Genomic DNA, 27268 nt, shown 5'->3' with positions numbered 1-27268 from the left:
AAAACTCATTTAAGGAAAGTCAATAGTTTTAATCGCCACTAAGAAGATAAATATTTTACTTAACCCCATTGGCTTGATATTCAAAATCCAATGCATATACAGAACGTGGTGGTAGTGGTATGGAATGCAGAAGACAGATTTTCGTGCGGGCGGGGGTCTCCATGACTCCACACTGTAATGGCACCCGTTTTAATAGTTTCCTATTTGCATAACGTCGCCAAAAGAGCTCTAGATATCGTTAACAACTTAAGCCGTACTATGTATAGCCTAGTGCGTAAGAGCTGCCTAGTCGCTCTTTAAAATGGAATTTTTTCTTTATTTATCTTCCTCTTTTCCAGTTTCTCTCTTCCAACTGTTCGCTGCGCGCATTTATACAAGAGAAACCCCTGAACACATATATGCACGACCTATCCAAGACAAAACACAAGATAGAAGCAAAATGTTAATCGTTTTCTCTCCACAAATAGTGCGTCTGAATTGTATTGAAAAAAACGCATGTGTCGCCAGCGAGTAAATTTATGGACGATAAAAAAATAATAATTTTAAATATATCCGAGACGTGGTTATAGATCAATGTAGATAGTTTCGAATAGTACCTACCTACATGTTCAACATTTTTTGCGTTGATGATAATATAATATGTTTTAATAATTAAACATGCATATTGTAAGTATAAGTAATGTAGTTAAATGATGACTACATAGCTATAGGTACCCATCAAAATAATTATGTAAATCTCTGTTTTGCATATTATTTTTCATCGAATGAGAGTGTCATGAATTTGAATTTGTTTATTGTGTTGATTACGATAGTGTTACTTTGTACATTAGTTTGGTAGTTGTTTTCGGAATACTGGTGTCTATACTTTTTTAGTTTAAAATATTTTGGGATTTCAACTGATGTTGATATTATAATGGTTGCAACAAAAATGTTTCTTTTGTTCTGTGTTTTAGATTTTATGTCAGAAGTAACAAAAAAATATGTTAACGTAAAAGAAAGTTATTTTCTTGTTTTTGTATTTTTACGATATTGTATATGTGAACGTCACTATAATTCTAATTTGATTTTTTTTTCTTGGTAAATCTTTAAAAAGTTCAATTTTTATTTAAAAAAATCAATCCTGTAAAAATATATAAGTATAATACATTTTTTCTCATTTCCTTAAGTTAGTTAGACATACTACAGTATGTACAGAATTTATATTAATCTTAGAATTTAATTTATAGGTTTTTCCTTTTTATTTAATTTATTTATTATTGTAAAGTAGGTAGGGACGTCTCAAATATGAATTCCGTCACTGGAATTCATAATAATATATTTCCATTTAACTATTAATTTATACATGAATATTGAATTTAATGAAGATACAGTTGCAAGTTTAGTTTAGTTTTCAAGATTTAATTATTAATTCATCACACATTAATATTTTACACTTACAAATAAATGATTTTAATTTGAGTTATCGTTTACTGCAATATCAATGTTGGCCAAATTGTACCTACGTACCTTATTATGGTTCTGGAAAAAGAAGCTAATATTTAGATACCTATTAATAATATTTTATGGTTATGATTTAGTTCTATATTATTAGTACCTATTTTGGAAGTGCCACCTGTGTCCTACACAATTTTTTTTTAATAAAATATAGTGTTTTAGTTTTACGACGAGTAAACCTACCTACACGTACATCACTTTTTTAAATTTAATAATGTTTATAATAAGTCTAAGTGTTATATTAGTATTATAATATTATATTTCATCAAATGTATTTACTATATTATACAAAGTTGAGATTAACATGGTTTAACAATAAAAGTTGTTGACTGTTAATTAAAAAAAAAAACGGATTTGATTATTCCACTAGCATAAACCTAATATTATGTATTAGATTTAACAATACAATTGTTGTCAAATTTTAACGGTGAAAAAGACACTCTATTTGAGGGAATAACTTGTGAATGGGATGTTGGGGATACGCGAAAAATGTGCATGCTACGAGAATGTTTTGGAAACCACCGAAACGTACGTAACCGTGTTTGACAGAACTAAATTAAAGTTAATTTTGGTGGCGGCGATGGATCCTTTGGCTTGGAAAATTCTGTAGTCATTGTCACATACACTCACATAAACATATACAGGGGAGATTGAACATCTACTCGTTGGACAGCTCCAGAGTTACCCCGTACCTAGAGAAATCATTGGTATTTTGTGCAATAGTTAATTGTAAATTGTGGTTGAAAATGATTTTTCCTCGCCCCCTTTCTTTATATTACTACGGGGACGAGAATAGATGTTTAATTATGCAGTGGGTCGATAGTCCCCAGTCAGTGTTCAAATACCGATAGTTTCAACCGAATTGACAATGCACGACCATGTAATCTAATTTGCCAGTTCATTTCAAATACAAATCCACAGGTTTGTCAGTTGTCGAGAATGTTTATACCAGATTTAACTGTGGGTATTCGCGCGTATATGGAACTATAAGTTTGTAATTTATCGTCCTAAACATCTTTGGTATGTTCAGTAATTAACCAAGGTTAATAGTTTTAACGACATTTAAAAAATATAATATTTACTAACTTACATTAGTTAGGCGTATTTTATTTTTATTTTAAACAATCAAAACTGAAGCAGTTAAAATTTGTAATTATTTAGTACGAATGTAGATTAATGTATAGCCTGTTGGTAGCTTATAATATTTGGTTAGTTTATCGTTATCATATTTTAATTTTTTTAAATTAGGTGCTCAGCTTAAATATACAATGTTTCATGATATTTAATACTGTTTGATAAACAATATATGCGTTAGTAAACTTCGCTCATAGTTCGTTTGTTTGTCAGGTCAAATAATAGCTTAAGTCCATCCGATCTTGAAATGCTCATTTTAATTGGCTCTCAAAAGGATGAAATAGCAAAAATAGAAAACGAGTTGTAGACGATGCCATGTTTATACGGCCTGTAATGTTTTAAAGGATATGACCGTACTTTTCGTGTATGCCAAGACTAAGAGGGTTAAGATGCGGAAGGCATTAGCTGGTAACATCTGCGCTAGTGTAAAAAAGTTTATATGGCCAAAAGAGAGAACGCATTTACAACGGCTGAACTCAATAAAAACGGCGTCTTCACCAGTTTCCTTTCTGTAATGGCTTTTTTTTTTCTCAGAACTCCTCTTTAGTCTGCTTATCGCCTGTAGGATATATTATTATGTTTAGTTTTTAATATTGTATTCGATTATTTGATTATTTGACTATTTATGATATTATATTGAAAATTGTGATTTTAATATACATAAACATGGATGCTTATAGTTAGAGAATTTTATATTTTAGTACCTGAATATTTTTTTTATAATTCGGTTAAACTAATTTTTATAAAATTAATTCTGGTTCATAGCAATATAATAAAATAAAATATCAGTACCATATTACATATTTTTTAGAAATCATTTAAACAACAGCAAACTTTTAAATTATAAATAATCTTATGTCAAAAAAAGAATTTTAAAATAAAGCTCAAATAAAAAAAAAATCTAATTTATATGAACTTCAATACATACTTAACCATGAAAATATAAAAAAAACTCGTGCAAAATGTGTACATTTATTTTATTCATACTTATCAATTTTAAATGAATATACAAAAATAAATTAAAACATTAATTTACATTTAAGTTTTATTTTCGTTCAAATTTTGGAGAATGTCTTATAACGAACAACCAAACAACAGACAGTTTATGTTTTATGCGTTTTTTAAATAGCCAAAAATATACATTTTTGAAACCTACCAAAAATTATTCATCCGTTTACCAAAAGCACAAATCCAAAAAAAAAACCTCAGATAAAACTTTATCGTCTCCACAATTATTTGTTGGAATGATATCCGGGGTAGGAAATTAAATTAAAAAAGACGGTAGGGATAAACAATATTTTTACGACTCGCATAAATTATACAAGCACGTTTTACGAGATAAGACCTTATAGTTTTTTTTTCTAGAATGAATTTCTATCTCCCCCCAACAAAGGTGTACGCGTGAAACTACATCGAAACTACGGTCGGGAATGGAGATGCTTAAGGCTCACGTCACGAGCAACTTGCGCGTAGGATAAAATGGTATTTCAGTGATAGAAAGGGTGGACTGAACAAAAAAAAAATTGTACCCGGGGGTTTGGATTGTCTGTCGAGCAATTAAGTCTTAGGTCGTATATACCCTGGCTGGGGTGTGCAATGACTGCTGAATGTTTAAGTATAAAGAAAAAGGAATTAATTAAGACGATTCATACTAATTACTTCAACCAAAGTAAGAATAAAAGAAAGAATAAGGGAGAGACGATCATTGCACTTGAAACGACCGCTCCGAGAAAATTATCGTTGTCTGAACTGAATGTTTTTCGAGGTAGTGATGATAAAAAACAAGGGAAAATTAGAAAAAAAAATTATGAATTGATGACATCAAACACCGCGCGGCTCGTGATGCTACCACAAACGGCTTATGTAAAAGAGGTACCTGCATTTAAGTGATGTTAAGTATCATTGCATATCTGAGAGAATGTTAAACCCTCGTCTAATGGGTAATTGGAAATAATTTATAATTACATAAATTAGAACTGACGAGTAAAAGATTACTGCAGGGGTATTTTGCAGTTTGTATTTATTGTTAAGTTGATGTTTAGGCACTTATTGCATTCACCATTTAGAAATAATGTAAATGGTTTTGTTTTAAAAGATATTTTATAGTTAACTTTTATTATATTTGTAAAATACAATCAAATTTATCAAATAGAAAAAATAATTTTGAAATACAATTTTATTATTTAACTCTAAAAATTAAATTTTGTTCACATAACAAAATACGATAAATTAAAATATAATATAGGACATAGGTATCTAATAATAATAATATTGTATAGATATTATCTATATAATAATAATGCATGTACAATATGACAAAATATATTTGGTTTTCAATTTAATTTTATATTTCATAAAATTATATTCTTTCATAAACACTTGTTGAATTGTTTTTGTTTTTAAATATTTACTAAATAAATAGACGAAATAATTCGTATTAATTAACTTATACTTGTAAACATTTGAATTAGTTTCATATTGGTACATCTAATATACAATAGTTTACATATTAATATAAAAAAACCTTACAATGTAATATGGAAATATACAATATATTATTTTAAGTTTGAACTATTGGTATCGTAGAAAATATAATATCAATGCAAATATGTGATATAATCTACCCCGATGTGTCCGTAACCGTTTAGTTTAGGGTGCCGATTCCGGATTACCGGTTAGAAACTACAAAGTCAGATTAGCCGCCACGGTTACCCTGAATAAGATAGACATGGTCTGGGGATAGGGAAGGAAATCTCATGTTTAAACGCAATACAATGTTTTCAAGTGTTAACGCAAACATTTGAGTTCAGTGGTTATCCCCTTCCTCCTTAAAACGCGTTTTGATTTATTCTGGAGTCTAATGGAGAATGCAAGACGGTACAAATAAACCACTGCACAAGTCGCCCGGGTGTGTAGATAAATTATTAATGAAACCCCCTACGAGACCCCAACTACGAGTCCAGATACGCCGAACTGTTAACTTGACAAACACATAGAAGGGAGGTGGTTAGAAAATAGAGGGTGAAGATAGTACATATATATGATAGAACGACGACACGAGAATAAAGCCAAAAGAATAATGTGAAATCATCGAAGTATAAAGTGTTTTCTCTACTTGTTTTTGTACAACATTAATTTATCTTATTGTTTTATAACTATTCACTACCACTTTTTGCTACACTGTTTTTTTTTAATCAGTCTGGTTTGACGAGAAAGTAACAGAAGTTCAATTACGTTCTACTATGTTTGTAAATTCTTCAAGGTATATATATCTATTGGAAACCCAATTTGTTATCCATGTTTGAAAAGAACAAACGGTACCATACAATAAAAAATAGAAAACTTGTAACATTGAAATTCTTCTTAGTGATGTGACCGTCAATACAAAAGGTTATTGATATACTTTTAGTTTTATGTATTATAAAGTTATTATTATTATTTTTTGATGAATGATTAGTTTAATCTAATTTTTCTAATAATTCAACGTTAATATTGAGAAGACAGTATCTAATTTATGTTATCTTATATTTATATATATATAAAAAAAAAATATATTATTATTAGTATTTTATTAATTAAGTAAGTTTAACTTATACTAAAAAGATCGTGCATTACTTATAAGTCAATATTGACGTTCCGTAGAATTATGATGTAAATAAGTTCAATGACTATGTTATAAGTAATTAGCTTAAAATTAGTCTAACTCTTTTGAAAATGATTATTTTCTAACTAAATTCAAATTTTAAGTAGATATATTACTGGGAATAAATTTGATTAAAAATGTACAACTATATCCATAGCATTAACTAGATTAAATTTTATATCAAAATTATAAATTCAATGGTTTGAAATTAAGATTGATGCAGATTTTCTTATGTACACTGCCAAAAATGAAAAATAAAATTCGATCATTATAAAACCTATTCAATTCTCGCTCCACTCAATATCTAAAAAAAACATTTTTTAGCTTATACTAATTTTAAATAAATAAAGATTAGCTTTAAACCGATAACAATGGTTGTCGCATTATTATTATTGTATTAAATACACATTTAATCTTCCTATTGTTATTGTAGGTATTTATTTAATATTTAATACTAATCAATTTTGTTTTGTAAATATATAAAATTTTACGTTAAAAATGAATACTTAATCGATCCATGTTATTGCAATTGAAAATCCATAATTATTGTGTTTGTTAAAATCAATTGTGACGACGAGTAGAAAAAGCAAACAAATAAAAACCTCAGAACTTTACAGTTGAGGGTCATGTAGTTTGCTTTGGGCCATCAACTTGGAATAGTATTGTCTATCCGTTCTAACAATAAATTGTTACTGTTCTAAAACCACGAGTTGGTTATTTTCAAAATACTGTAAGACACAATTTCAAAAAATAGAGTACCCAAAAAAAGGTATTACAATTGTACAGACATGGACACAAGGGGCACATAAGAATGTGTATAGTAAGTGGTGCTGTGGGGCTTATAAATAAAACCCCCGGGGGTATATAATATGTTGGGTACTACAGCAATTGCCGCCACCTTCAGGCTGTATGACATAATCTCGTCTAATCTCGTTTATAGCGACGGTTTCCCTCGATTTCATCTTTTCCAAGACCACATATACTCATCCAATGAGTTTCGGTCGGTTCTCCAGTTTAAAATGATTGCTAAAATGAATAAAAAAAAATAAAGGAAAACTCTTTATAAATTCAAATAATAAAAAAAAAAATCACATATTCCCTTTTTATTCCAAAAAAGCTCTTTTCTTGACTGTTTTTCTAACATTGTTGTAATATTTCCAACGAAATCCGACAGCCACTATACTTATCGTAAATTGCAATGATATGTTTTCGGAAACGTTTTCGCAAAATGAATTTTCATGACGAATAGTACGTAATATACCCTTCACCAGTTGACCACAATATAAAACGTGTCTGATTTTAATAATATTAAAATGTTCTTCAATTCAAATAATACTACGCGTATCATTTAAATTCACTATGATATAATATAAATAGATATACTATTATTAATTTTTTGAACTAACATATTTTATAATGGTATCAATATGTACGATTCGTAAAATAAATTAAATGAGTTTTTTTCCAATTTTAATTTCATGTGGGTTAACTTTATTTAGTTTAATAACCGAATGTCACATTATACACCAGCTAGTGTACATTATCTTGTGTATCAATGATTTCTTGTAAAATATTATTGGTTTATTATATTAGTTTATCTAAAATATACTAGAAACATATTTTTGGGTGTACATCTTATTTCGCCTTCAGTATCTTATATTACGTATAAAGTTATCTTTTGTGATAACATTTTTAACATCAATGGAAAATATTTACTATTAACGTATCGTGTGCAAATTAATTTAAATTAGATGTTTTAATTAGTATTAAGTTCAGAACTATGTTCTGTAGAGTGTTTTGTTTAATAAATAACTTCTTATTCTTGTGTGTGTTTGGTTTAAAGTTTTGAGTTTGTATTTGTGTTTTTAATTTTAAAACATGCTTATTCCCAGCGTTTAATTTTCTGAACCTACAATACACTTCAAAATGATTTAACACCACACTTAAGCACTTTAAGTGTTCATTAAATAATAATTATAATAATAATTCAAATTTAAATGAGTTTAAAAGTGAATAATATGTATCTACCTAGTTGGTTATTCTATCTAACAATACATTTATATCTAATATATTGATGCAGTGGCGCATTTACACGTTAAGCGCCCTACTAACCCCCCCCCCCCCCCCCCCAAAAAAAAAATATACATTTAATATTGAAATTGTCTGTAAACATGCTGAATCGAATATATATCCAATGTTGTAAAAATTTGAACTTCAAACGCTCATAAAAATTTGATTTAACTTTCTTATTTTTTTTTGACAAATGTAGATAACCTTTTAAGGAATGTTGTATTACATTTTAAAATTTTATATTTAAAAAGAAAAATTTTTATGAATTCTTAACTCAAAATAATTTGCTAAATCTCGTTATTTTTCCGTATTTTGTCAAGATTTGAACTTTAAATGCTTATAAAAAACTGTGACTAAGTTGGAAACTAAAAATTAGTCCCTAAACGGTCCCTAAACGGTTCAAAAAAATCAAAATATTTTGAAAATTTATTATGTAAATCATGTATGTCTCAAGTTAACCTCTTAAGGTAAGATATCGTTTAAATACTTTTTTCATATAAACACTAACATTATGGATCTTGTATACTTGGAGGAGAATTGGAAATGGTTTTTAAATAACAGCCAAAACGAATACATTCATTGAAAAATTAAGTTCCCAAATCTGTATTGTATTCATTTTTTAAAAGCTCAGCAGAAATCCTTATGTCTGGTTTTGTCATTTTAGTTAAAATTTTTTTAAAAGTTTTTCATAAGTATAATGGTTCTCTAAAAACATTTTCCTGCCCCTCGAATTTGGCGCCAGTGGATTGATTCCTTCCTATACGTAGTTATTACTTTTTTGTAGACGTCAATATTACGTGTAACTTATTATTTTGAGTATTTCTTTAAGCCGACTACATAACATTCTTGTAGTAGTTTGTGCACTAAATAAGTGGGATTTCGTTACAATTCGCAAATATTGAAATCCACCGAAACTCGTCCACGATCGATGTGCAGGCTGCCGTGAGTTGGGATACGGTCTATATACAGGAATAGTATATAATATAATTCGTTTGGCAAACCTCCTGCCATTGTTGTTTATAAAGGACTCGGATGCCTCTCCTCCCCTTCTCGTCGGTGCGCTCCAGTTAGGACTGCGTGTGGCGAAAAAGTTTGCGACACAATCGCCGCCGCCGCCGAGCGAAGGGTCGAGACAATAATTAGCCGTGCGGCGTCTAGATTTTATTGCGATGCCGGCCAAAACTTTGTCACCGATTGTGTAATTTTATACGTGCGACCACGGTGCGTCCCGTGACATTAGAGATGGCGGCAGTGATACACCGTGGTAGTGGTAGTGCAGGCGATACAATGGTAGTTGCACGGTGGTATATTATGGCAGTGGTATACTGAAAGTTTGTCAGGACTCTTGTTTTTCGACGACGAAAAACTCTGCTTCCCTGGACTCTCCGCCACGAGCGGCGCGTGTACATATACTTGAATAGTTATATACTTACACACATATATATATATATTATATGTGTGTGCGTGTACGTATATGCATGTACGCATAACTTCGCCGTTCCGTTAGGTCGGTTGGCAGTGTCGACGACCAGTTGTTGGAATTCGTTTGCGCTCTAGTGAATTCTCCGCTCCCTTTCGCACACGGCATATATATATATATATACGATACGCGATATATACATATAATGGCGTACTACAACACATCGCACCGATGACGACCTCGGAATTTCCTGAACTTTTTCAATTATTACTTTTATCCGTGCCTGTAATAAAGGACGAGTGCGAAAAAAAAACCAATTGATTACATATGTGCTCTCCGATACGAATACGAATTCACAGCAGACGGTACTGCGGGTATATAGACACTGCAGGGTGATATTGCAAACAAGTGCAACGGCGGCGGCGGCGGCGGCTTTCTATTTTATATATATATATATATGGTATGAGGTGAGCGCACGGACGTGTGTGTCAAACGATAATACGAAAAGTTTACCAATGCTACTCTTCGGCAGGGAATGCGATTGCCAAATTATATTTGACTTTAGAATCTCGCCGTGTTCGGTATCAGCGCGCCAGTAGCTGTTTAGAATTTAGCAAACAATCCCAAACTTATTTTATTTAAATTCAAAATATATGGTGAAAAAAAATAGCGCAGAACTTAAATAGTAAAATATAACGTACACAATTACACGATGTACACGAAATGTAAAGCGATTGGTTAGGTATCACACAATAAAGTAGGTGATAAGTGTCATTTTAGGTACTAATAACTTACAGTTCGTGATCACAAATTATGTAAAAACGATAAAATATGTAACATTTATTCTCTGTTTTAATTTTATATAAATACAAAATAAAAAGATTTTAAAGACACCAAGTTTCTACAGTTATTTTAAATATATAAAAGACTGAATTTGGCTTTTTATTTCATATTATACTAGAAGCTTATTGAACTTCCGGTTGATGATGTACCTATTTTGGATGTTTAATTTTTTGTTCAACTTTTTTTTCAAAAGACAAACAAACTGACAAAAATATCGTTGCTAACAAAATTTATATTCTGGAATTTCTCTATCTACCTTTTTGTGAAACTCTTATTCTTATTATTTTTTATGATAACTTTTCCTTTTCAAACAATATATACTTCTAAGGAGTCCCACAGAGACAAAAAAAATAAATCTCAAGTCTAACATCCGGTTGAATATTTCTCTAGAGACCATTTTTAACGTAGCACATTCCGTGCACGATGGATAAATTAGTTTCAAGTCCCTCAAAGAAAATTAGTAATGTAATGTTTTGATATAAGCTATTATTGTATTGTTTAATCGAGTTAAATAAGTAGGTATTGCTTTTTAACAACAGATAGTAAATTATATTAAAAACTAAATATACAATATAATGTAAATTATACATGCTAATAATGATACTATAATAATTATTAGTTTTATTCGAATAAAATATTAATATTTTTTTTTTTTTTTGTATAAAAGCCTAAAATAATTAACCTTTTTTTTAAAGTTATTTTAAGTTACTGTATCTTTAAAATTATCTTCCGAACTGTCTTTAATATATACGGAAACCAATATTAAAATTATGAGTTCAATAATATATTTTATAATTGTTAATGCTATAATTATTTATATTCAGTGAATTGTGTCAAAATTGCAAATATTAATCTATATTTATATACCAAGTGAAGTCGTCTTACAATTTCTTACATGTTTTAATTTATATAAATAATATAAAATAATATAGGTATAATGTATATACAACAGCGCGTTGACGTTGACAACATTTTATTATAATTTAAAGTTATGGGTAGTGGTATTTGTTTTAAACAAAGCAATCCTATTAATTTTCATAATCTCAAATACTCAGCTGTAAAAACTGAGTAAGCACTTTTTGAACGACGTTGAAAATAGGGGGACATTAAAGAATTATATATAAAGCTGTTAATTAGGTAAATTAAACCGAACAATATAGAGCATTCAGAGTCGTGTCTTTACTTTTTTTTTTTTTTGGGGGGGGGGGGGGGGGCGATTACTTGTGTCACGAATATAACAAAGCATTTTGTATTTTCGTTTACTACAAATTATAGTAGTTTAAAAAAATTACCACGCGTACTTATGATGAGTAGATACTTTTTGATCGAATGATAATATTTTATTCATATTATTTGTTATAAAATAATATATAATAATAATAATAATATAAAGACACATATGAAGTATGTGTATAAATAAATATTAAAAAAATAAAACTAAAATTGTTGTGTAATAACTTTCTTGTGGTAAAAACTCTTTAGATATACAATTTCTATAGGAATAATGAGTTTATTGTGTGGAATACTGATTTTAAACACGTGGTCGTAATTTCCGACGGGAATCCTACACGATATGGGATGAACTTGGGTGACCAAGATGAATTGGTTATCAGTTTAATTAACCACGTATCCGACACGTGAAATTGCTTTATACTCCCATAGGATAATAAGAGAAAAATTCCCCTCATGATATAAATTACTTGAGACAAAATGGGATTTTCCACGCGTGTTCTCAGTTATTCGACTTTCTATACTGACTGCAGCTACTGTATAAATCACAATTAATTCTTCTCCGATATAACTCAAACATAGTATATTATAATTATTTTATTGAACGTTTTTTTTGTTTGTAACGATATAGCGGTAGCAGGTTGCATATATTATTAAACTTGACCATATTATATTCATTTATAACTATTTTATCTCCGACACCAATGACTTAAAAATTAAAATTGAGTGTGTATTTTAAGTATTTATCTTGAATGCATTGATCATATTATGCAGCGTTTATTAATACATTATTAACCTCTGTAGTCTAAAATAATATATGCTACATTTTCACCTTATTAGCTTATTCTACCATTTATTTGAACATAATATCGGTTCAATACAGTTTTCACATGATAATTGATTTCATACATTTTTAGTTCAACTAAAGTACGATTTAAGTCTAGAATAAAGCTAATCCTAAAATAATAATGGATAAAAATATTTGAAAAATATATTGAATTTAGTAAGTTTGTTTGAGTAAAACTACGCATATAATATATTATATAGATAGAATAAATAATTTTCATCAGAATTTTCCATTAAATATTCTAAACATCGGCAATTAATTAGCTGTTTCTATGGGAAAATCGTTTGTTTTGTCAATGTATAAAAATATTGAAAATGACAAAAAAATATTGTCGTTTATAATAATCGTTTCTGATTCTAATATTATTATTCTTGTGTACACATTATACAAAGAGAGGATATATTTTCATATTATGAAGTTCATAATAATGATTACGTTTTATATTATATTTTGTCTATCCATTTTAAATATTGGTCCTGCGAACGTGTTCAATTACGATTCATTAGTTGGTGACATATCATTGCAGTACAATCGAACACTGGTATCAAGTGACAATGAGAAACATGGTACAGACATGTTGCATTTACTTGAAGATTTTATGACGCCATTGCGATTGTCCAGCGGTAGAACAAAAGTAAAAATTGGCTGAATTCGTAACGGAGTCCGAAATATTTCTGTATTTAATAATGGTGACATGGTATATATTAGCTTTAAAGTGTTTTTTTTTTTTCAACTGGTGTGGCCACGAATAAATGTTTATGATTTAGTTTAGATGCGTCATTATAATATAGTATTTAATATTTCGGAATTCAAATGAATAATCTATTATTTATCTAGCCAATTTTCTACTTTTATTCTTCCTCTGGGCAATGAATGAATTTATAATATGAAATATGATTGTAAAATGTGTATGATGCACTAGCTCAAAAACATTTTTTCTTGATAAAAAAATGTGATATTCGTGGCTAAAACAAACTTATAAGGCTGATATTACCATTATTACCATTAAACCATACTATCATTATCAAATACAGAAATAAATCAAAACATTTTAACCACAAGCTCGTGAAGATATGCATACTTATTATTATAAAATATAACACTGTACCTATGTATACATTTTTTTTTATGTCTTACGGACCTTTAAAGATTGTAAAGTAAAAGTTTGTAATCAAATGTTTATAAATAATTTATGATTATGGTGTGTTTCTCATTGAAAATCAATTAATATTGTAAATATAAGTGGGTATTTGTGGGTATTTGTTTACTATAGGTAATTACCAAAAATACCATTACTCGGCAAATACCGGATCTCGGTGAATTTGTAAGTGTTTCAAAGTTTTCCGAGTAACAGATGACAAAATTATAAAATTATATTATGTCATTATGATTATATAAAATTATCAAATAATAAATTGAGGTAAACGGTATTTTATCGGTATTCTAAAATACCTCAATACTCAACCGATCTCAAAATAGTTTATTTTTCCATATTAAAAATATGTAAGAGTATGTGTTTAAAATGACTATTTTTGAGTTTCGGAGAATTACCCGTGTCTCTTAATAATTTAAACTTCATGCATAATATTATATTAATATCTATGTAATAGTATCATTGTTTATAAACAGTACTATTTATAATCGGAAGAAAAATAATATACAAGGTAGTAACTCTGTTAGACTGTAATAATGCCAATTATTCCGTGGTAATAATATACAACGGAACCTAAAAACAGCCAAGCCTACGCGCTATTACGAGACAAATACCGTTTGCGGTACACAATGCCGGTTTGGTCATTCGAGTTTTTATGCAATTATGATTTGCTGGTACATCGGCAATCGGCATCCGCCGATAATTGCGTGTAATAATTTTTGGGAGACCGGCATTCGTATATATATATATCGATGCTGATGTGGCGCCGCCGCCGCCGCTGTGTTGAGGGACAAACGGGTCATTTGTTACGCGAACAATTAAATTGCACGCACGACTACGATCAAAAAGGATTAATGGGCTTTTGCTGACTGTCGGATTGATTGATGGCCCTTTTCGCCGCGGATTCCCCATCCTTAACCCTTTCGTCAAAACAGGGACACTTGTAAATCATCACTCTCTAGTGCTCGACACCCTCCGCACCCATACTCCAGCCGTAAAATGCTACCTACTCTAAACCCTCCCCTCGTCGCGATCTCTCACTCCGTCTCTGTGTATTTATGTATAATATTATCTCAATCGCTCTACCCCGCGGGGTTGAATACTGTTAAAGTAATTCATATTCAAATCGGTTTTGCCACGTTCGGAAATGACCCGTGAAAAACCGTGACAAAATGACGACGTTATGTCCATATACATGCACTGTATATAATATACAATATCATTATTATCATTGTAAACTCACAACACAATATACACAATTTTATTATGATGTTGTGTGTGACTCTATATTATACATTCATAAAATAGTATAGCGTACATAATTATGTATACTGTAGTGTACTTTATGTAACCCCAAAACTGAAAATAGATAAATTAAGTTAATATATTGTATACACATTATTACATTATATTTATACGGACGTGATGACATATTTATGATCTTAATAATGTTTATCGGCATCAAAACGAACCGCACAAACTGTTTTGTCCATTGGACTTTATTTTAAATATAATGATTTAAACAAATCATTTCAAATTGCGTACCGATCATTTTATTTTCACAAAATATTCACGAAAGTTCATGTTTGTTAACAATTTAAAAAATTACTGCTGGTTAATCAACACGTTTTTAATCGAATATTTTCGCGATCGTCTGGAGATATATTTTTTTATTCAAGTATATGTTTAAAAATATGTTGATAATTAATACAAAATATCTCTGGTCTTACCTATTGGATCTACACCAAGTATCGTGGTTAGACCTGGTATCGTCCGTCAAATAAAAAGATAAGAAGACGAAGAACCTCGCTGAACAATATTAGAACTATAACTGTTCACCAAAAACATTAAATAAAACAACGGAAATAAGTAGGTAGTAAAGTAACTGGAAGAAAACCTCACCAATTGTTTTCTATTTTCATCCCCGGCTTTGTAAAAGTCTACAGTTCTGGTTAAATTTCACCGTAACACATTTTTTTCTTGTGGAAAAAAAATCTGAAACTCGTTTTTCAAACGTTTGTAAATTAACAAAATCAAAACTTATTTAAAATTATTAACAAGCTCTAGAATTTTTTTTTGTAAACTTCAGTTACCATAACGTCGATTATACGCTGCAGATTACATTTTTTTTCTGGTTCTAGATGTGCATAACATAAATAAACAATATTGTTATTATTTTTAATAGTAACATACTTTCAAAGCTTATAATATTCCTATATTTACATACATATTTTACAATCTTTATTTTTTTAAATTGTTAGAAGTTTTAACTACCTAGGTACCTAACTATTAACTATGTGTGTATATTTGATCAATTAATTTATTAGTTGAGTTGAGATATAATTTACAACAGTTTTCTATAGAATATTGTGGATAGTTATTTGATATTATAATGCAAATTGTTGAAAGTTAAAATTCATTATACGTTTTAATAACTTGTAGATGGTAATATATATTTTTAAAAACAAATTTGATAAGTACTGAACTTAAAATAAATTCGAGGGATTAAATAGCTGTTGAAATTTGTGCTATAGTGTTTTGGTGTAAAGGAACAATGCAATTTACGGAATAATGAAATTAATGAACTTGATAAATTTTGTATACTTCCAGATTATTATGTAAGCATAATGTGCATAGGTACCTATGAGTATCATAAAAACAAGAGCCAAATAATTGTTCGCTATAATATTATAGTAAAAATATATTTATTACCAAATATTATTTGGTTACCCCAAATGTATAGGTATTACGATTATTTTCACTGGCATTTTAATTGTTATTTGGCTTTAGTGTTTAAAAATTTAAAAGTGACTGTTTTAAAATTCATAAAACTTAATATTATGTTAAAACTTAAATTATTATTACATTTTTATAAATAAACAGTACCTGTAAACTATTATTATTTAGTGAACAAGACAACTTATATCTATATCTTAACTATCGAGCTAATGTTATTACAAATTATAAATATTTATTTTTATCTCCAAAAATGAATAAACTATTTCTAAACATGTGATATAGTTATAGTCGTAACAATACATTTGTAAATAGCCAGTAGGTATATATAATTCATTAGTTGTTTGAAATTTAGTTTTTCCGTCATATAGTTATATACATTTATATATTATATTGTATATATTTGCCCAAGTAAAAATGCTTAAAAATGTTCTTCCAACAAATTAAAAGTATCGAAAATACATAATCACAACTTTTTTTATAAGCTATATTGATGTTAATAAAATTGATAAAATCCATCAGAAGACAAAAATTGTTTTAGTAAAAATTCTTTCAATTTTTAATTGTAAAATCTTACGCTTAAAAATCCTAATACAAGATTCTATATAATTTGTTTTACTGAAATGCCTTTAGATAAAATGTTGATAGTAAGCCACAAACATTTTTATGAGTGTTTCAAGTACAAGTTATGACTAAATTGCATACCTATTCAAACGTAAAATAACGATTTCTTCTCAAACGATTTTTCTTATATTGTTGTAATTCAATAAATATTTGCCGTAGGGACTTGCAACTTTTCGTCGTCACGTATATATTATTGTCTTCTTAACACAATGACATTTTTAAAATGTTTAGACTCGTGTCAAGTTATATTTTATACTATGAACTTATTTACACCGTTCTAAGGTACGTCGGTATTGCCATACAATAATAATATGTCATCAATAGTAATTATTAATAGGCATACTATTATAATATAATGTTTATTAATACTATAATAATTCTTATTATATAGTGTAGGTATGTGATATTTTTGAAAAAGTTAGTTCAACCTACCGTATACTAGTGACATGGTATTAATTACTTAAGTATTTATAATCAATCCTAAAACTTATATTTACTTATATAAATCTAAAATATCTTTAGAAATACGGTTCACACACCGTTCTTTTCCCAGAATCGTTTTTCATATGCAATGACGAATTCATTGAATTCAAATTTAACACATCCATCGCAATGACTTTAATGGCTAGATAAACATGGTGAGAATTCATTGGTTTAATTCTATTAAAGTTCTTAATTCTAATGCTTTTTTACAAATTGTGCTATACCTACATAGAAATATAATAATATGATCAATAAAATATTAAGTGTACATTTTATTTTTATAAATTTTAATCGATTATACAATTTCCCATTTTGATATTAAGTAATATGTACGCCTAACAATGTCAATATGATATATTAAGAATGAATTGATGGGCTATTGAAAAACGACAAGTATTTTCGTATGGAGAATGAAATATCATTTTCGAGAGCGACGTGACTTGGAACCATTTTGTACCAGACACGTATTATTATACCGTGTAAGTGTTAACTGAGTCTCCTTTATAATAAACGTAATTTATTACACCAAAAATATACGCACTAACCTATACTGAATATATACAATTTAGAATTTAAATATAAAATATAATATTATTTATAGAATTCTTGGAGTTATATTTTACTTCAAGAGGTTGTTGGTAAATTACAATTTTTTTTCATTATTTATCAACTGGTATTAATTTAAAAAAAAAAAAACACTATGTATGATATCTGTTGGTATTTACCGTATTTATGGGAACTTAAAAAACACTAGTAGGTATGAAAATTTCGTAAGAATATCAAGGAGTTCTTGAAAATATATTTATTGTATAAATTATTTGAAAAAAAAAACTATTAAAATTTGAAAAGGAAATATTACCATGGTATGTATTATTTTTGTTACAGCTATCAACTTATCTGATCATAACGCAGAAAATAAACGAAACCAATTGCTACTCGAGTAAGTACCTATACATACTGCCCGGCTGCTGACCATATCATAATATTATTATTGTAAAAAAAATTGTTTAAACGAAACAACCACCAATATGAAAATAATATCGATATCCATTCCATCATAATAATATGCTTGATTATTATTAACCCTCGTGCGCAACCCTCGTTTGGACGATAACACAGTGTGCTATGCGTTTAACGAACTGGAAAACCGTTCCACCATAACCGCCATTGGTGTACTGAGGTAATTCCAGTGGTGTGGGCTTGAGACCTGTATGCGACGTTTATTTATTATCATCCTAAACCGTACAATAATATAGACTCTATGGTTTTGATAAAATACACACACACACACACACAAACACTTGTACCTACCAATGTTATTATTGAAATTTCTACGTTTGGGTATCATATATATATATGACTATTACTATGGTCGACTAGTCCTTTACCGTTTTGGTGGGATAAATAGAACCCATCAAGTTAGTAATGGGATTATTTAACGGTGGTCTTACCGTGTCACAGGAAATTAACCCACTGGAGAGAATACGTGTTTAATAGATCAGATGTGTCCCGTAGGAAAGAACCTCTTATAATAATTTATAAGTTATAGGAGGGATTTTGTTTTTTTTTTTTTTTGGTTTCTGTGATATTTATACGCTTTAGTATTGTTTTTCCACACGACATTAAAACACAAACGATTGTTCATAATACGATTTATTATACCAATCAAACACAAAAAACCGCGAGTTTCGATTTCAGAATTTGGAGAGGGCAAAACTTAAAATAATATAATATAATCTATGTTATGTTTGAGCTAAGCACTTATTAATGTAAGAAAAAATAATATCGCTTAAAAGTTTCATAAACTTAAAACGTTCACATGACAATTGTCAAGTCTGGAAAAAGTATACATGCATTAGACAATTGTGTCGCGTTAAAGGTATAACTTGCGACAAAGCTTGTGGAGCTCATAATAAGATTGGGCCGAGGGGTTTGATAAGATTTACGTATTCTAGTGTAAAGTTTGAGCCCGTGGGACTTGACAAACAGTTTCTTGATCTCTTTCGATGGATGGAGACGGTTTGTGTAACATCCACTTAAAACCCTATTTTTTATAACAAAATAAAATAGGTTTTATAAATGAAAATTTTCTGATAGTAAAAAAAAAATGTGTTAAAACGTTGTAATTAGATACTACAGTTTCGTACAATGCTAGTGATAAGAAAATAAACAATTGTTTGACAATAATTAATATAATTTGTTATTTTCATGACACAATAGTCCCGAAACGTCGTACATGACCATCAGCTGATACTGTGTCTGTTTGCAAATACGCGTGATTGTATATATTATATTTTTTTTTTCGTGAGAAATAGGACTCGTCTGAAACGGAATCATTAAATCTATAATATAGCTTTACCAAAACAGACCCAAAACATTTAAATCTCTCGCCTCTCCCCTCCGGTCGGCCGTAAACTGTCTCCGAGGTGATTTTACAAATGTCCAGGTTAAAATACATCACCGGATAATTCTGTATTTTTTTTTCCCGCCGACTTGGTGCAATAGTCTGTCGAACACGAAACTTTTACAGGAGGGAAATTTATATATATATATAAAGCAGGGGGTCGGAAAGTGCAGTGCGGGCGAGATAGCAAGACGGCGAGATGAAAAAGTTTTTACCAGATAAAGTTTCACACTGGCCAATAACCAACAGCGGGAAACGTTTTAAAGAATTTACAAGTTGTACACGCGCCCGGGATTGATTTATAGCAAGCGCATACTGATCATTATTCCATCTTGTTTCTCTCGTAGTAGTCTACCCCCTCCTCCCCCCCCCCCCCCCACCGCGAACATTCGGTGCACTGATAGATTCGTTTTTGGACTACTTAAGGAGCGAACACTTATCGAACTTCCCTCATACGCGTCACCACATATCCTATTTTACTTCTGACGATGCGGCCTGTTAACATATTATATAATGCGTACCGAACAACTTTGTCCGGTAAACTTTTTGCCGCAATAACCGGGATGTTTAACAGCCGGCATATCGGAAGCCACCATGTGTCGGAAGCAATATCCGATGGATATAATAATATAATGAAAAAAATGGTAATGGAGGCGCACAAGTTTAAAATCAAAACGAACACTCGCACTCCCGATAATAACACCTACAATATTATTATTATGATATGTATTTACCCACCACGTCCCGCACGCGGCCGCAGTCTTGTAATATATTTATTATTTAAATGTAGGCGGGATACAGTTTACGAAGGCGAAACCATGACGTGTTACCTATAGGTACGTGGTTATTAGCGTGTTTCAACAATATTACAATGTTATATAACATCATTCCGGCCGGAATAATAGTCGTTCGTTCCGTTCGTTCGAACGCCACTAACTGCGACGATGTTTACGATATTTGTTTTCATTGTGAAAATATTATTGAGTTCTGAACGCATTGTTATAATATTTTACACTTTATACCTTACGACGTATAATATATTTTTTTTTTTTTTATTAAATAACAATTATTACTTTACACTTCAATTTCTTACCAAAACGGGAGATTTGAGATTCACAAATTCTCATTTTGTATTCCAAGAAACTGTTTCATTCAAATAATTGAAATACACCGAAAAGAAAAAAGACCCGACAAAAAAGTGTGTATGGCAGGTATAATTCTACCGCCTTTTGAATTTGAAGCCAATTAAAAATAACTGAAAACGACGAGTTCGTTTAACATTATTGATATGGTGTTGGTAAGGGAGGGTGCATGCCGGTGTTAAAATTAAACGTACCACGGTACAATTTAAATTTAACCGTTTTTCACAAAGGGTCTTGGGATTCTTTCCAGGAGCTTTAAAATGGAATCATATCAAATATTATATGAAAGAGAGTAGGAATGGAATGGAATGGAATGAAAATAAATTAGAATCTTTTGTCATTTTCCCCTCCAAATTGTTATTTTTTTTTAGAAATAAAAAAATAATACTTCCTTTGATGTATTTAAACCAGTACAAATTAAGATTTATTTTAAATATATATATATTCGTTACATGAGACATATATGTATACGATATATTATAATATGTATTATTATACATGACATATACACATCGATGACTTATGTCTGCGCCTTTTAATCGTTGCGTTTGCCGTTTATACATTAATATTGTAGTAATTGGTTTCATATATTGTCATCATAAATATGTTTGTTTGTATCGTGTTCTTTGGTTTCTTCATCGCAGTTTATCTCAGTTAACGGGTAGATTTTATTGTGTCTTCTTATGTTTATAGAGACGTTTAAGATTTAATCATAATTCATAAGACGTTACGACTACTGCCATTGAATGTTTATCTTTTTATCAGTTATGTTTATTAAATTAATATTTTCCTCTACTGTTTTCGCCATTTCTGAACAAAATACATTTTAACATTTATCCATTGTTTTATTTGTAAATTGTATTTTCATCTTTTGATTTAAGAGACAGTCAATTTATTTTATTTTAATAAAAATGTTGTTTAGATAAAAACCAATACACTCTTCTCCATTGTATGGTCATAATAATTAGAGCCATTGGTTTTTTAAAATTATTTAAATATAAAATAAACGTATAATATAAATTAATACAACTAATTTTTAAGTTTTATCGTTTAAACTTTAAAATGCAGGGACTATAATTGAATTAATTTTTTAAGTTTTAAGTAATAATAACATTAGATATGCTAGTTCAATATAGGTATCAAAAAATAAAATAAAAATAAAAATATATATCCATTAAAATGAATTTGGATTGAAATAAAATACAATGCGTCTAAACGTGTCTAATTCAATTTATATTTAATTTTCATTTATTAAATAAATAATTTATTCTGGGTCTTGTTCATCTATAGACTACTTGCGGTGTGTTCTTTTAATTTAGTATGTAAAGTGTTAACCTGAAATTGTCTACCTTTTTATTAAATTATAGCTGTTCGTTTTATTAGTACTATGTAATTCTAAGTTAATTACTTATAAGAGACTACATTCTACATACTATATACACCATTTTAAATTGCAAGTTACATTCGAATTACGTTTATGGGCTTGTTAATGTAACTTATCTCAAGTTTAGTTTGTCGTTGCATAAATGCATGCGCTTAAGAAGCTTATTACATAATTCTACAAAATAATATAGGTTAGGTACCTATCTACTTAATATTATTTAATTTTTTTTTAAATTACCATTTTTATTATTACAGCAGTTCAAACTTTTCTAATGGTTTCGGATGCGTTTGCGATTATTTTTAACCATAATAATTATAGAGGGCCCAACTATAATTGCAAAAACAATAGTACGTTTAGGACTGCCACCCATCAATAATCGTTAGCTAAAATATTTCAAAAACAAATTTATTTTTATGCCAATATTGCGTATGATCTTTCTATGGAACGATGTTCATGTTTAAATTATTTTTATAAATTTTCAGTTTCTCTGAGTACGTCTATTTGTAAAAGTAACTTCCGTGCTACATATATGTAATATAGAAGTCCAGTAGCGATTTGTCAAAAATACAAAGTCTATTACTATTGTTCAAGCACTTACGACTGAGTCGGCTCTTTAAAGTTCATTGTAAAATAAATCGGAAAACGTCTCGCATGAATCGAAGGGTTTGTCGGGTTGATAAATAATGGAGTTCCCCATTGGTATAGTGGAGAAGAAAAAAAGAAAAAACCTACAGAAAATGAAATGAAGAAAGTGAAGGAAAGAAGGATGTAGGTATATAATGCTTGGTTCTACTGACGTTAATATATTCGGAAATGGTCAACCAATATAAATGTCTGGAATTTCTGTGCGTGCTCTAAACGACCGCCGAGTGAATATACATATAATAATAATAATAATAATATATCGGTCTTGTATAAATAACACCTCTGCGGTCCAATCATTATTAATATTCAGGGTAGATGATGATGATGCAGTTTGGTATATTTTTTCTTGCGCTAATATCCGGAATTTCAATATTAGAAAAAAGGGACGAAAACGGTATAGAAGAAAATAATATAATATGTTCTGATATTGTAGTTAGAATTGAAAAAAAAAAGAAATTGCGTTATGTTGAAATGGCTCGTCGTGTTTTCGTTGTCAATATAAAAGTTTTAAAAAATATATATTTTGATTTGTATCTGTATGGTTTCGATGTATAATAATAATTACGTTTCTTTGAAAGAAACGAATCGAACGATTCATAATGGTAAAAATAAAACTTGACGGTGAAAGTATCCGCCGAGATGTAAAAAAAAAAGAAAAAACCGTTACAGTCATTGCACAGAAGACCTATTCAGAAGTCTGTTGGGATCTTATTTTTTCTGAAATTTAAATCAGTAAGTTTTGTACTTTATATACATTTTTCCAACCACCAAAGTTACTTTCATGTATCGAGTTTAACTAACCAACTGTAGAACGACTATTGAAGTTCTTTGATGGATGCGTCAATTGATTTCATCAATTATCCATAACAAATGTTGCCGAGTACTTGTGATTGTGAAGCGATAATAATGATGCTCAGTAGCAACGAAATTTATCTATTTTCCATAAATGTGTGTCATGTTGTTTTATGGTATATTTTTCAGTATTTGTTTAAAACACAAAAAAAAAATAATATAATACGTAGCGTATTACGAGTTTCATTTTTATTACGACCACATTAATAGTTGATTCGAAAAGCATCCAAAGCCTGAATATTAGATTTAGGTGAAAAACGAATTGAACTTGATAAAATACTAATTATTCAATCTAATAAATTTAATGAATCAATATAATACCTATTAACTGAGTACGTACAACTATATTTCATGATATACCTATAACCAAGTTGTTTGAATGAAGTGACTGATTAATACGCACTATTATAATTAAGTACAAATTATACAATTACTTACTGGTTGGGCTACGGCTTTTTTCATATTATTATTATTATTATTATTTTTTTTTTTTTTTGATCCTTAATCCCAGCTATTATGGCTATTAGCTGTTTGCAGGGTTGTATTATGGTGGTGGTAGGGTTTTGAATGGTGAATTTTTACACGTGAGTGTCTGTGTTTGGCAGAATTGTTAAGTGGGCACCCTTAGGTATCTGTCATGCCCAGGTGGGGGATGGCGGCCTTTCTCTCCGGACACCGTGACTGCCCGAAGAAAAATGCCGCCCGTAGCCGGGATCGAACCGGCGTCGGCGCGCGTCGCAACCGAAGCCTTAGTCTGCTCAGCCACTCTGTCCCCCTTTCATATTATTTTATTATACTATAATTCTAATAATTTTGAAAAAAAAATGATAATTTGATAGGTTATGAAAAATACAATCTAGTATTTATGTTATCGACCACGAATTCTCTAAATTTGAATATTCATATAAATCGTATTTACAATAATATTATGTGTATTGTGTATACACTGTACAGTGAGATAATTATTTTATCTTCTTAATTATATCACGATATCGATTAACCACACTAAGAAATTATCTGCAATAGGTATGTGACACTCGTTGGTAATCATAATTCTTTCTTTTGCATACTCAATCTTAACGAAACGTCATTCATCCATCATTAATTTAAAAATATATTATTTATTTTTCAATCCTAATGGAAAAATAAGTTCATTTCTTATGCATTACGAAATATATACCATACCATGGAATATTAATAAAAAAATATTCGTTGGATTTCTGACACTTGAGTTAATTATATAACAAAATAATCCAGGTATAGATAAAAGAGACAGCATTTTACTTATAATATAGACATTTTTCTGGGTACCTATCACGTAACATGGATATTTTTTTTCAATCATCCCAACTGACAGTTTACCATAATAATATTTAAAATTATTAATTATTATTCACGCAGAAGTGATCTGTAAACAAAATATACACACCTTTAGGAATGAATAGAATACGTCTGATTACTCAAATTAATTAATAAAATTAAATTTATTAGGACTACCGTAATGGACTGCATAGATCGAGATACTTAATGATACAATTTATTATAAATTGTATGTAACTAGAATAGAATACGAGAACATAATTAAGTAGGGTAAGTGATGGTTGTAGTGAAAATCATATAAATATTGACAAGTATATATAAAGTAAATCATATAATATTATATTTTTATATCGTTAGGTAATGAAAAGAATTTATTTTGGTTTTTTTTAAGTATACAATATTGGTAATTACTTATAGAGGGTAAATAATAACTAGAGCGCGGATTTTTATGCACTAAAAAGTATCAAAATATGCCATATAATATGCAGTAAAAATCATGAAAATATGCAAAAAATATGCAGTAAAAATCATGAAAATATGCAAAAATATGCAGTAAAAATCATGAAATTCATTTTTTTTATTTATTTAAAATTTTACAAATTAAACTTCTTATAACAATTAATTACTTAAATACTAAAATATTAAATACTTATACAAATTTCTCTTTAAATTTTTTAAATTTTATTTACTATTAAAATGAATGATCATATGCATTTCAAGTTTTTCTTCAGTGAAGCTATGACGTTTATCAGTTAACATGCTTCAATATGCAATAAATATGCAATACATTTTGAATTTTGCCTAAATATGCAAAATTATGCAATAACATTGAAATATGCAGAAATATGCAAAAAAAAATTTCACCACTTGCTTCAAATTATGATGATTCGTAGAGAATACTGACAAAAATCCAAAAATATTAAAAGGAAATAAATATGCAATTGCATAGAAATCCGCGCTTTAATAATAACCACGAACACGTTTTCAAAACTTTATAATACCGAAATATATATATATATAACCTACAGACATAGTTGAACTCGTCTAATGTGATTTTTTTTTTACGATGTAATAATCACTTATGATACCGTAATCATAAGTGATTATTACAGAATATAATATCACTTGTACCATGGCACAAAACTATACAGGGAAATGGAAAAGCTAATAAATAAAAAGAAACGACAAATAACATACGAGTACTAAATTTGTAAAAAAAAATGAAATTATAGTATTAATTATACCTATTTTAGATTCTAAGCGGAGCGAGGGATCTAGTGGTTTTACAATGGTGTTTATTTTTTTTATCCTGTATACAAAATTTCTACCAGATGGAGTGCTTTAATTTCAACATATAGTACCTTAACTTTTAGCAAATTGGATCAAGATGGTACTTTAAAAAGGTCGTTTTTTCGATTTTCTCAATAGTCATATAATGCCACGGGAAAAACTACTGACTAATTACGAAAAATAGGATTTTAATTTCTAACGATTTGTTCATCACCATAGCAACAAATAAAAAATTATAATATTATAATATTAAATTCAACTTAAAGGCTATAATAAATAATACAAATTTAAAAAATCCAGACTGATAAACCGCCTCCGCTCAGAATTGTTTTTCTTATACAATGATATTATATCATTGAATTCAAGTTTAATATAATCCATTATACATTGTCACACTTGTAACCTACTATACAGCAGAGCGACGTCCACTTACCTGCTTTTTTTAAAATACAATATTAAAATTTTTTTAAAAACTCTATTTTTTTCTGAAATAATGAGCGTCTTCGATAAATGAATCACCCCGTATATATTATGTTTGAGCACAGGCCAGATGC

The 27268-nt window shown here is 29.2% G+C and overlaps 1 long non-coding RNA gene across 1 annotated transcript in view; it reads left to right on the top strand.

Moving 5' to 3' along the window:
* Positions 1 to 27268, top strand: part of LOC132944971 (uncharacterized) — a 69489-nt gene that overhangs the window by 6485 nt on the left and 35736 nt on the right. Inside the window, exon 2 of the long non-coding RNA XR_009664500.1 lies at positions 18563 to 18617. This is a non-coding gene — a long non-coding RNA (uncharacterized LOC132944971). The remainder of the gene's footprint in view (positions 1 to 18562; positions 18618 to 27268) is intronic.

The sequence above is a fragment of the Metopolophium dirhodum genome, chromosome 5, assembly GCF_019925205.1.
Source record: "Metopolophium dirhodum isolate CAU chromosome 5, ASM1992520v1, whole genome shotgun sequence".
NCBI lineage: Eukaryota > Metazoa > Arthropoda > Insecta > Hemiptera > Aphididae > Metopolophium > Metopolophium dirhodum.
Note: the sequence above shows the minus strand (reverse complement) of the source record. Positions and strands in the feature narration are given on the sequence as shown.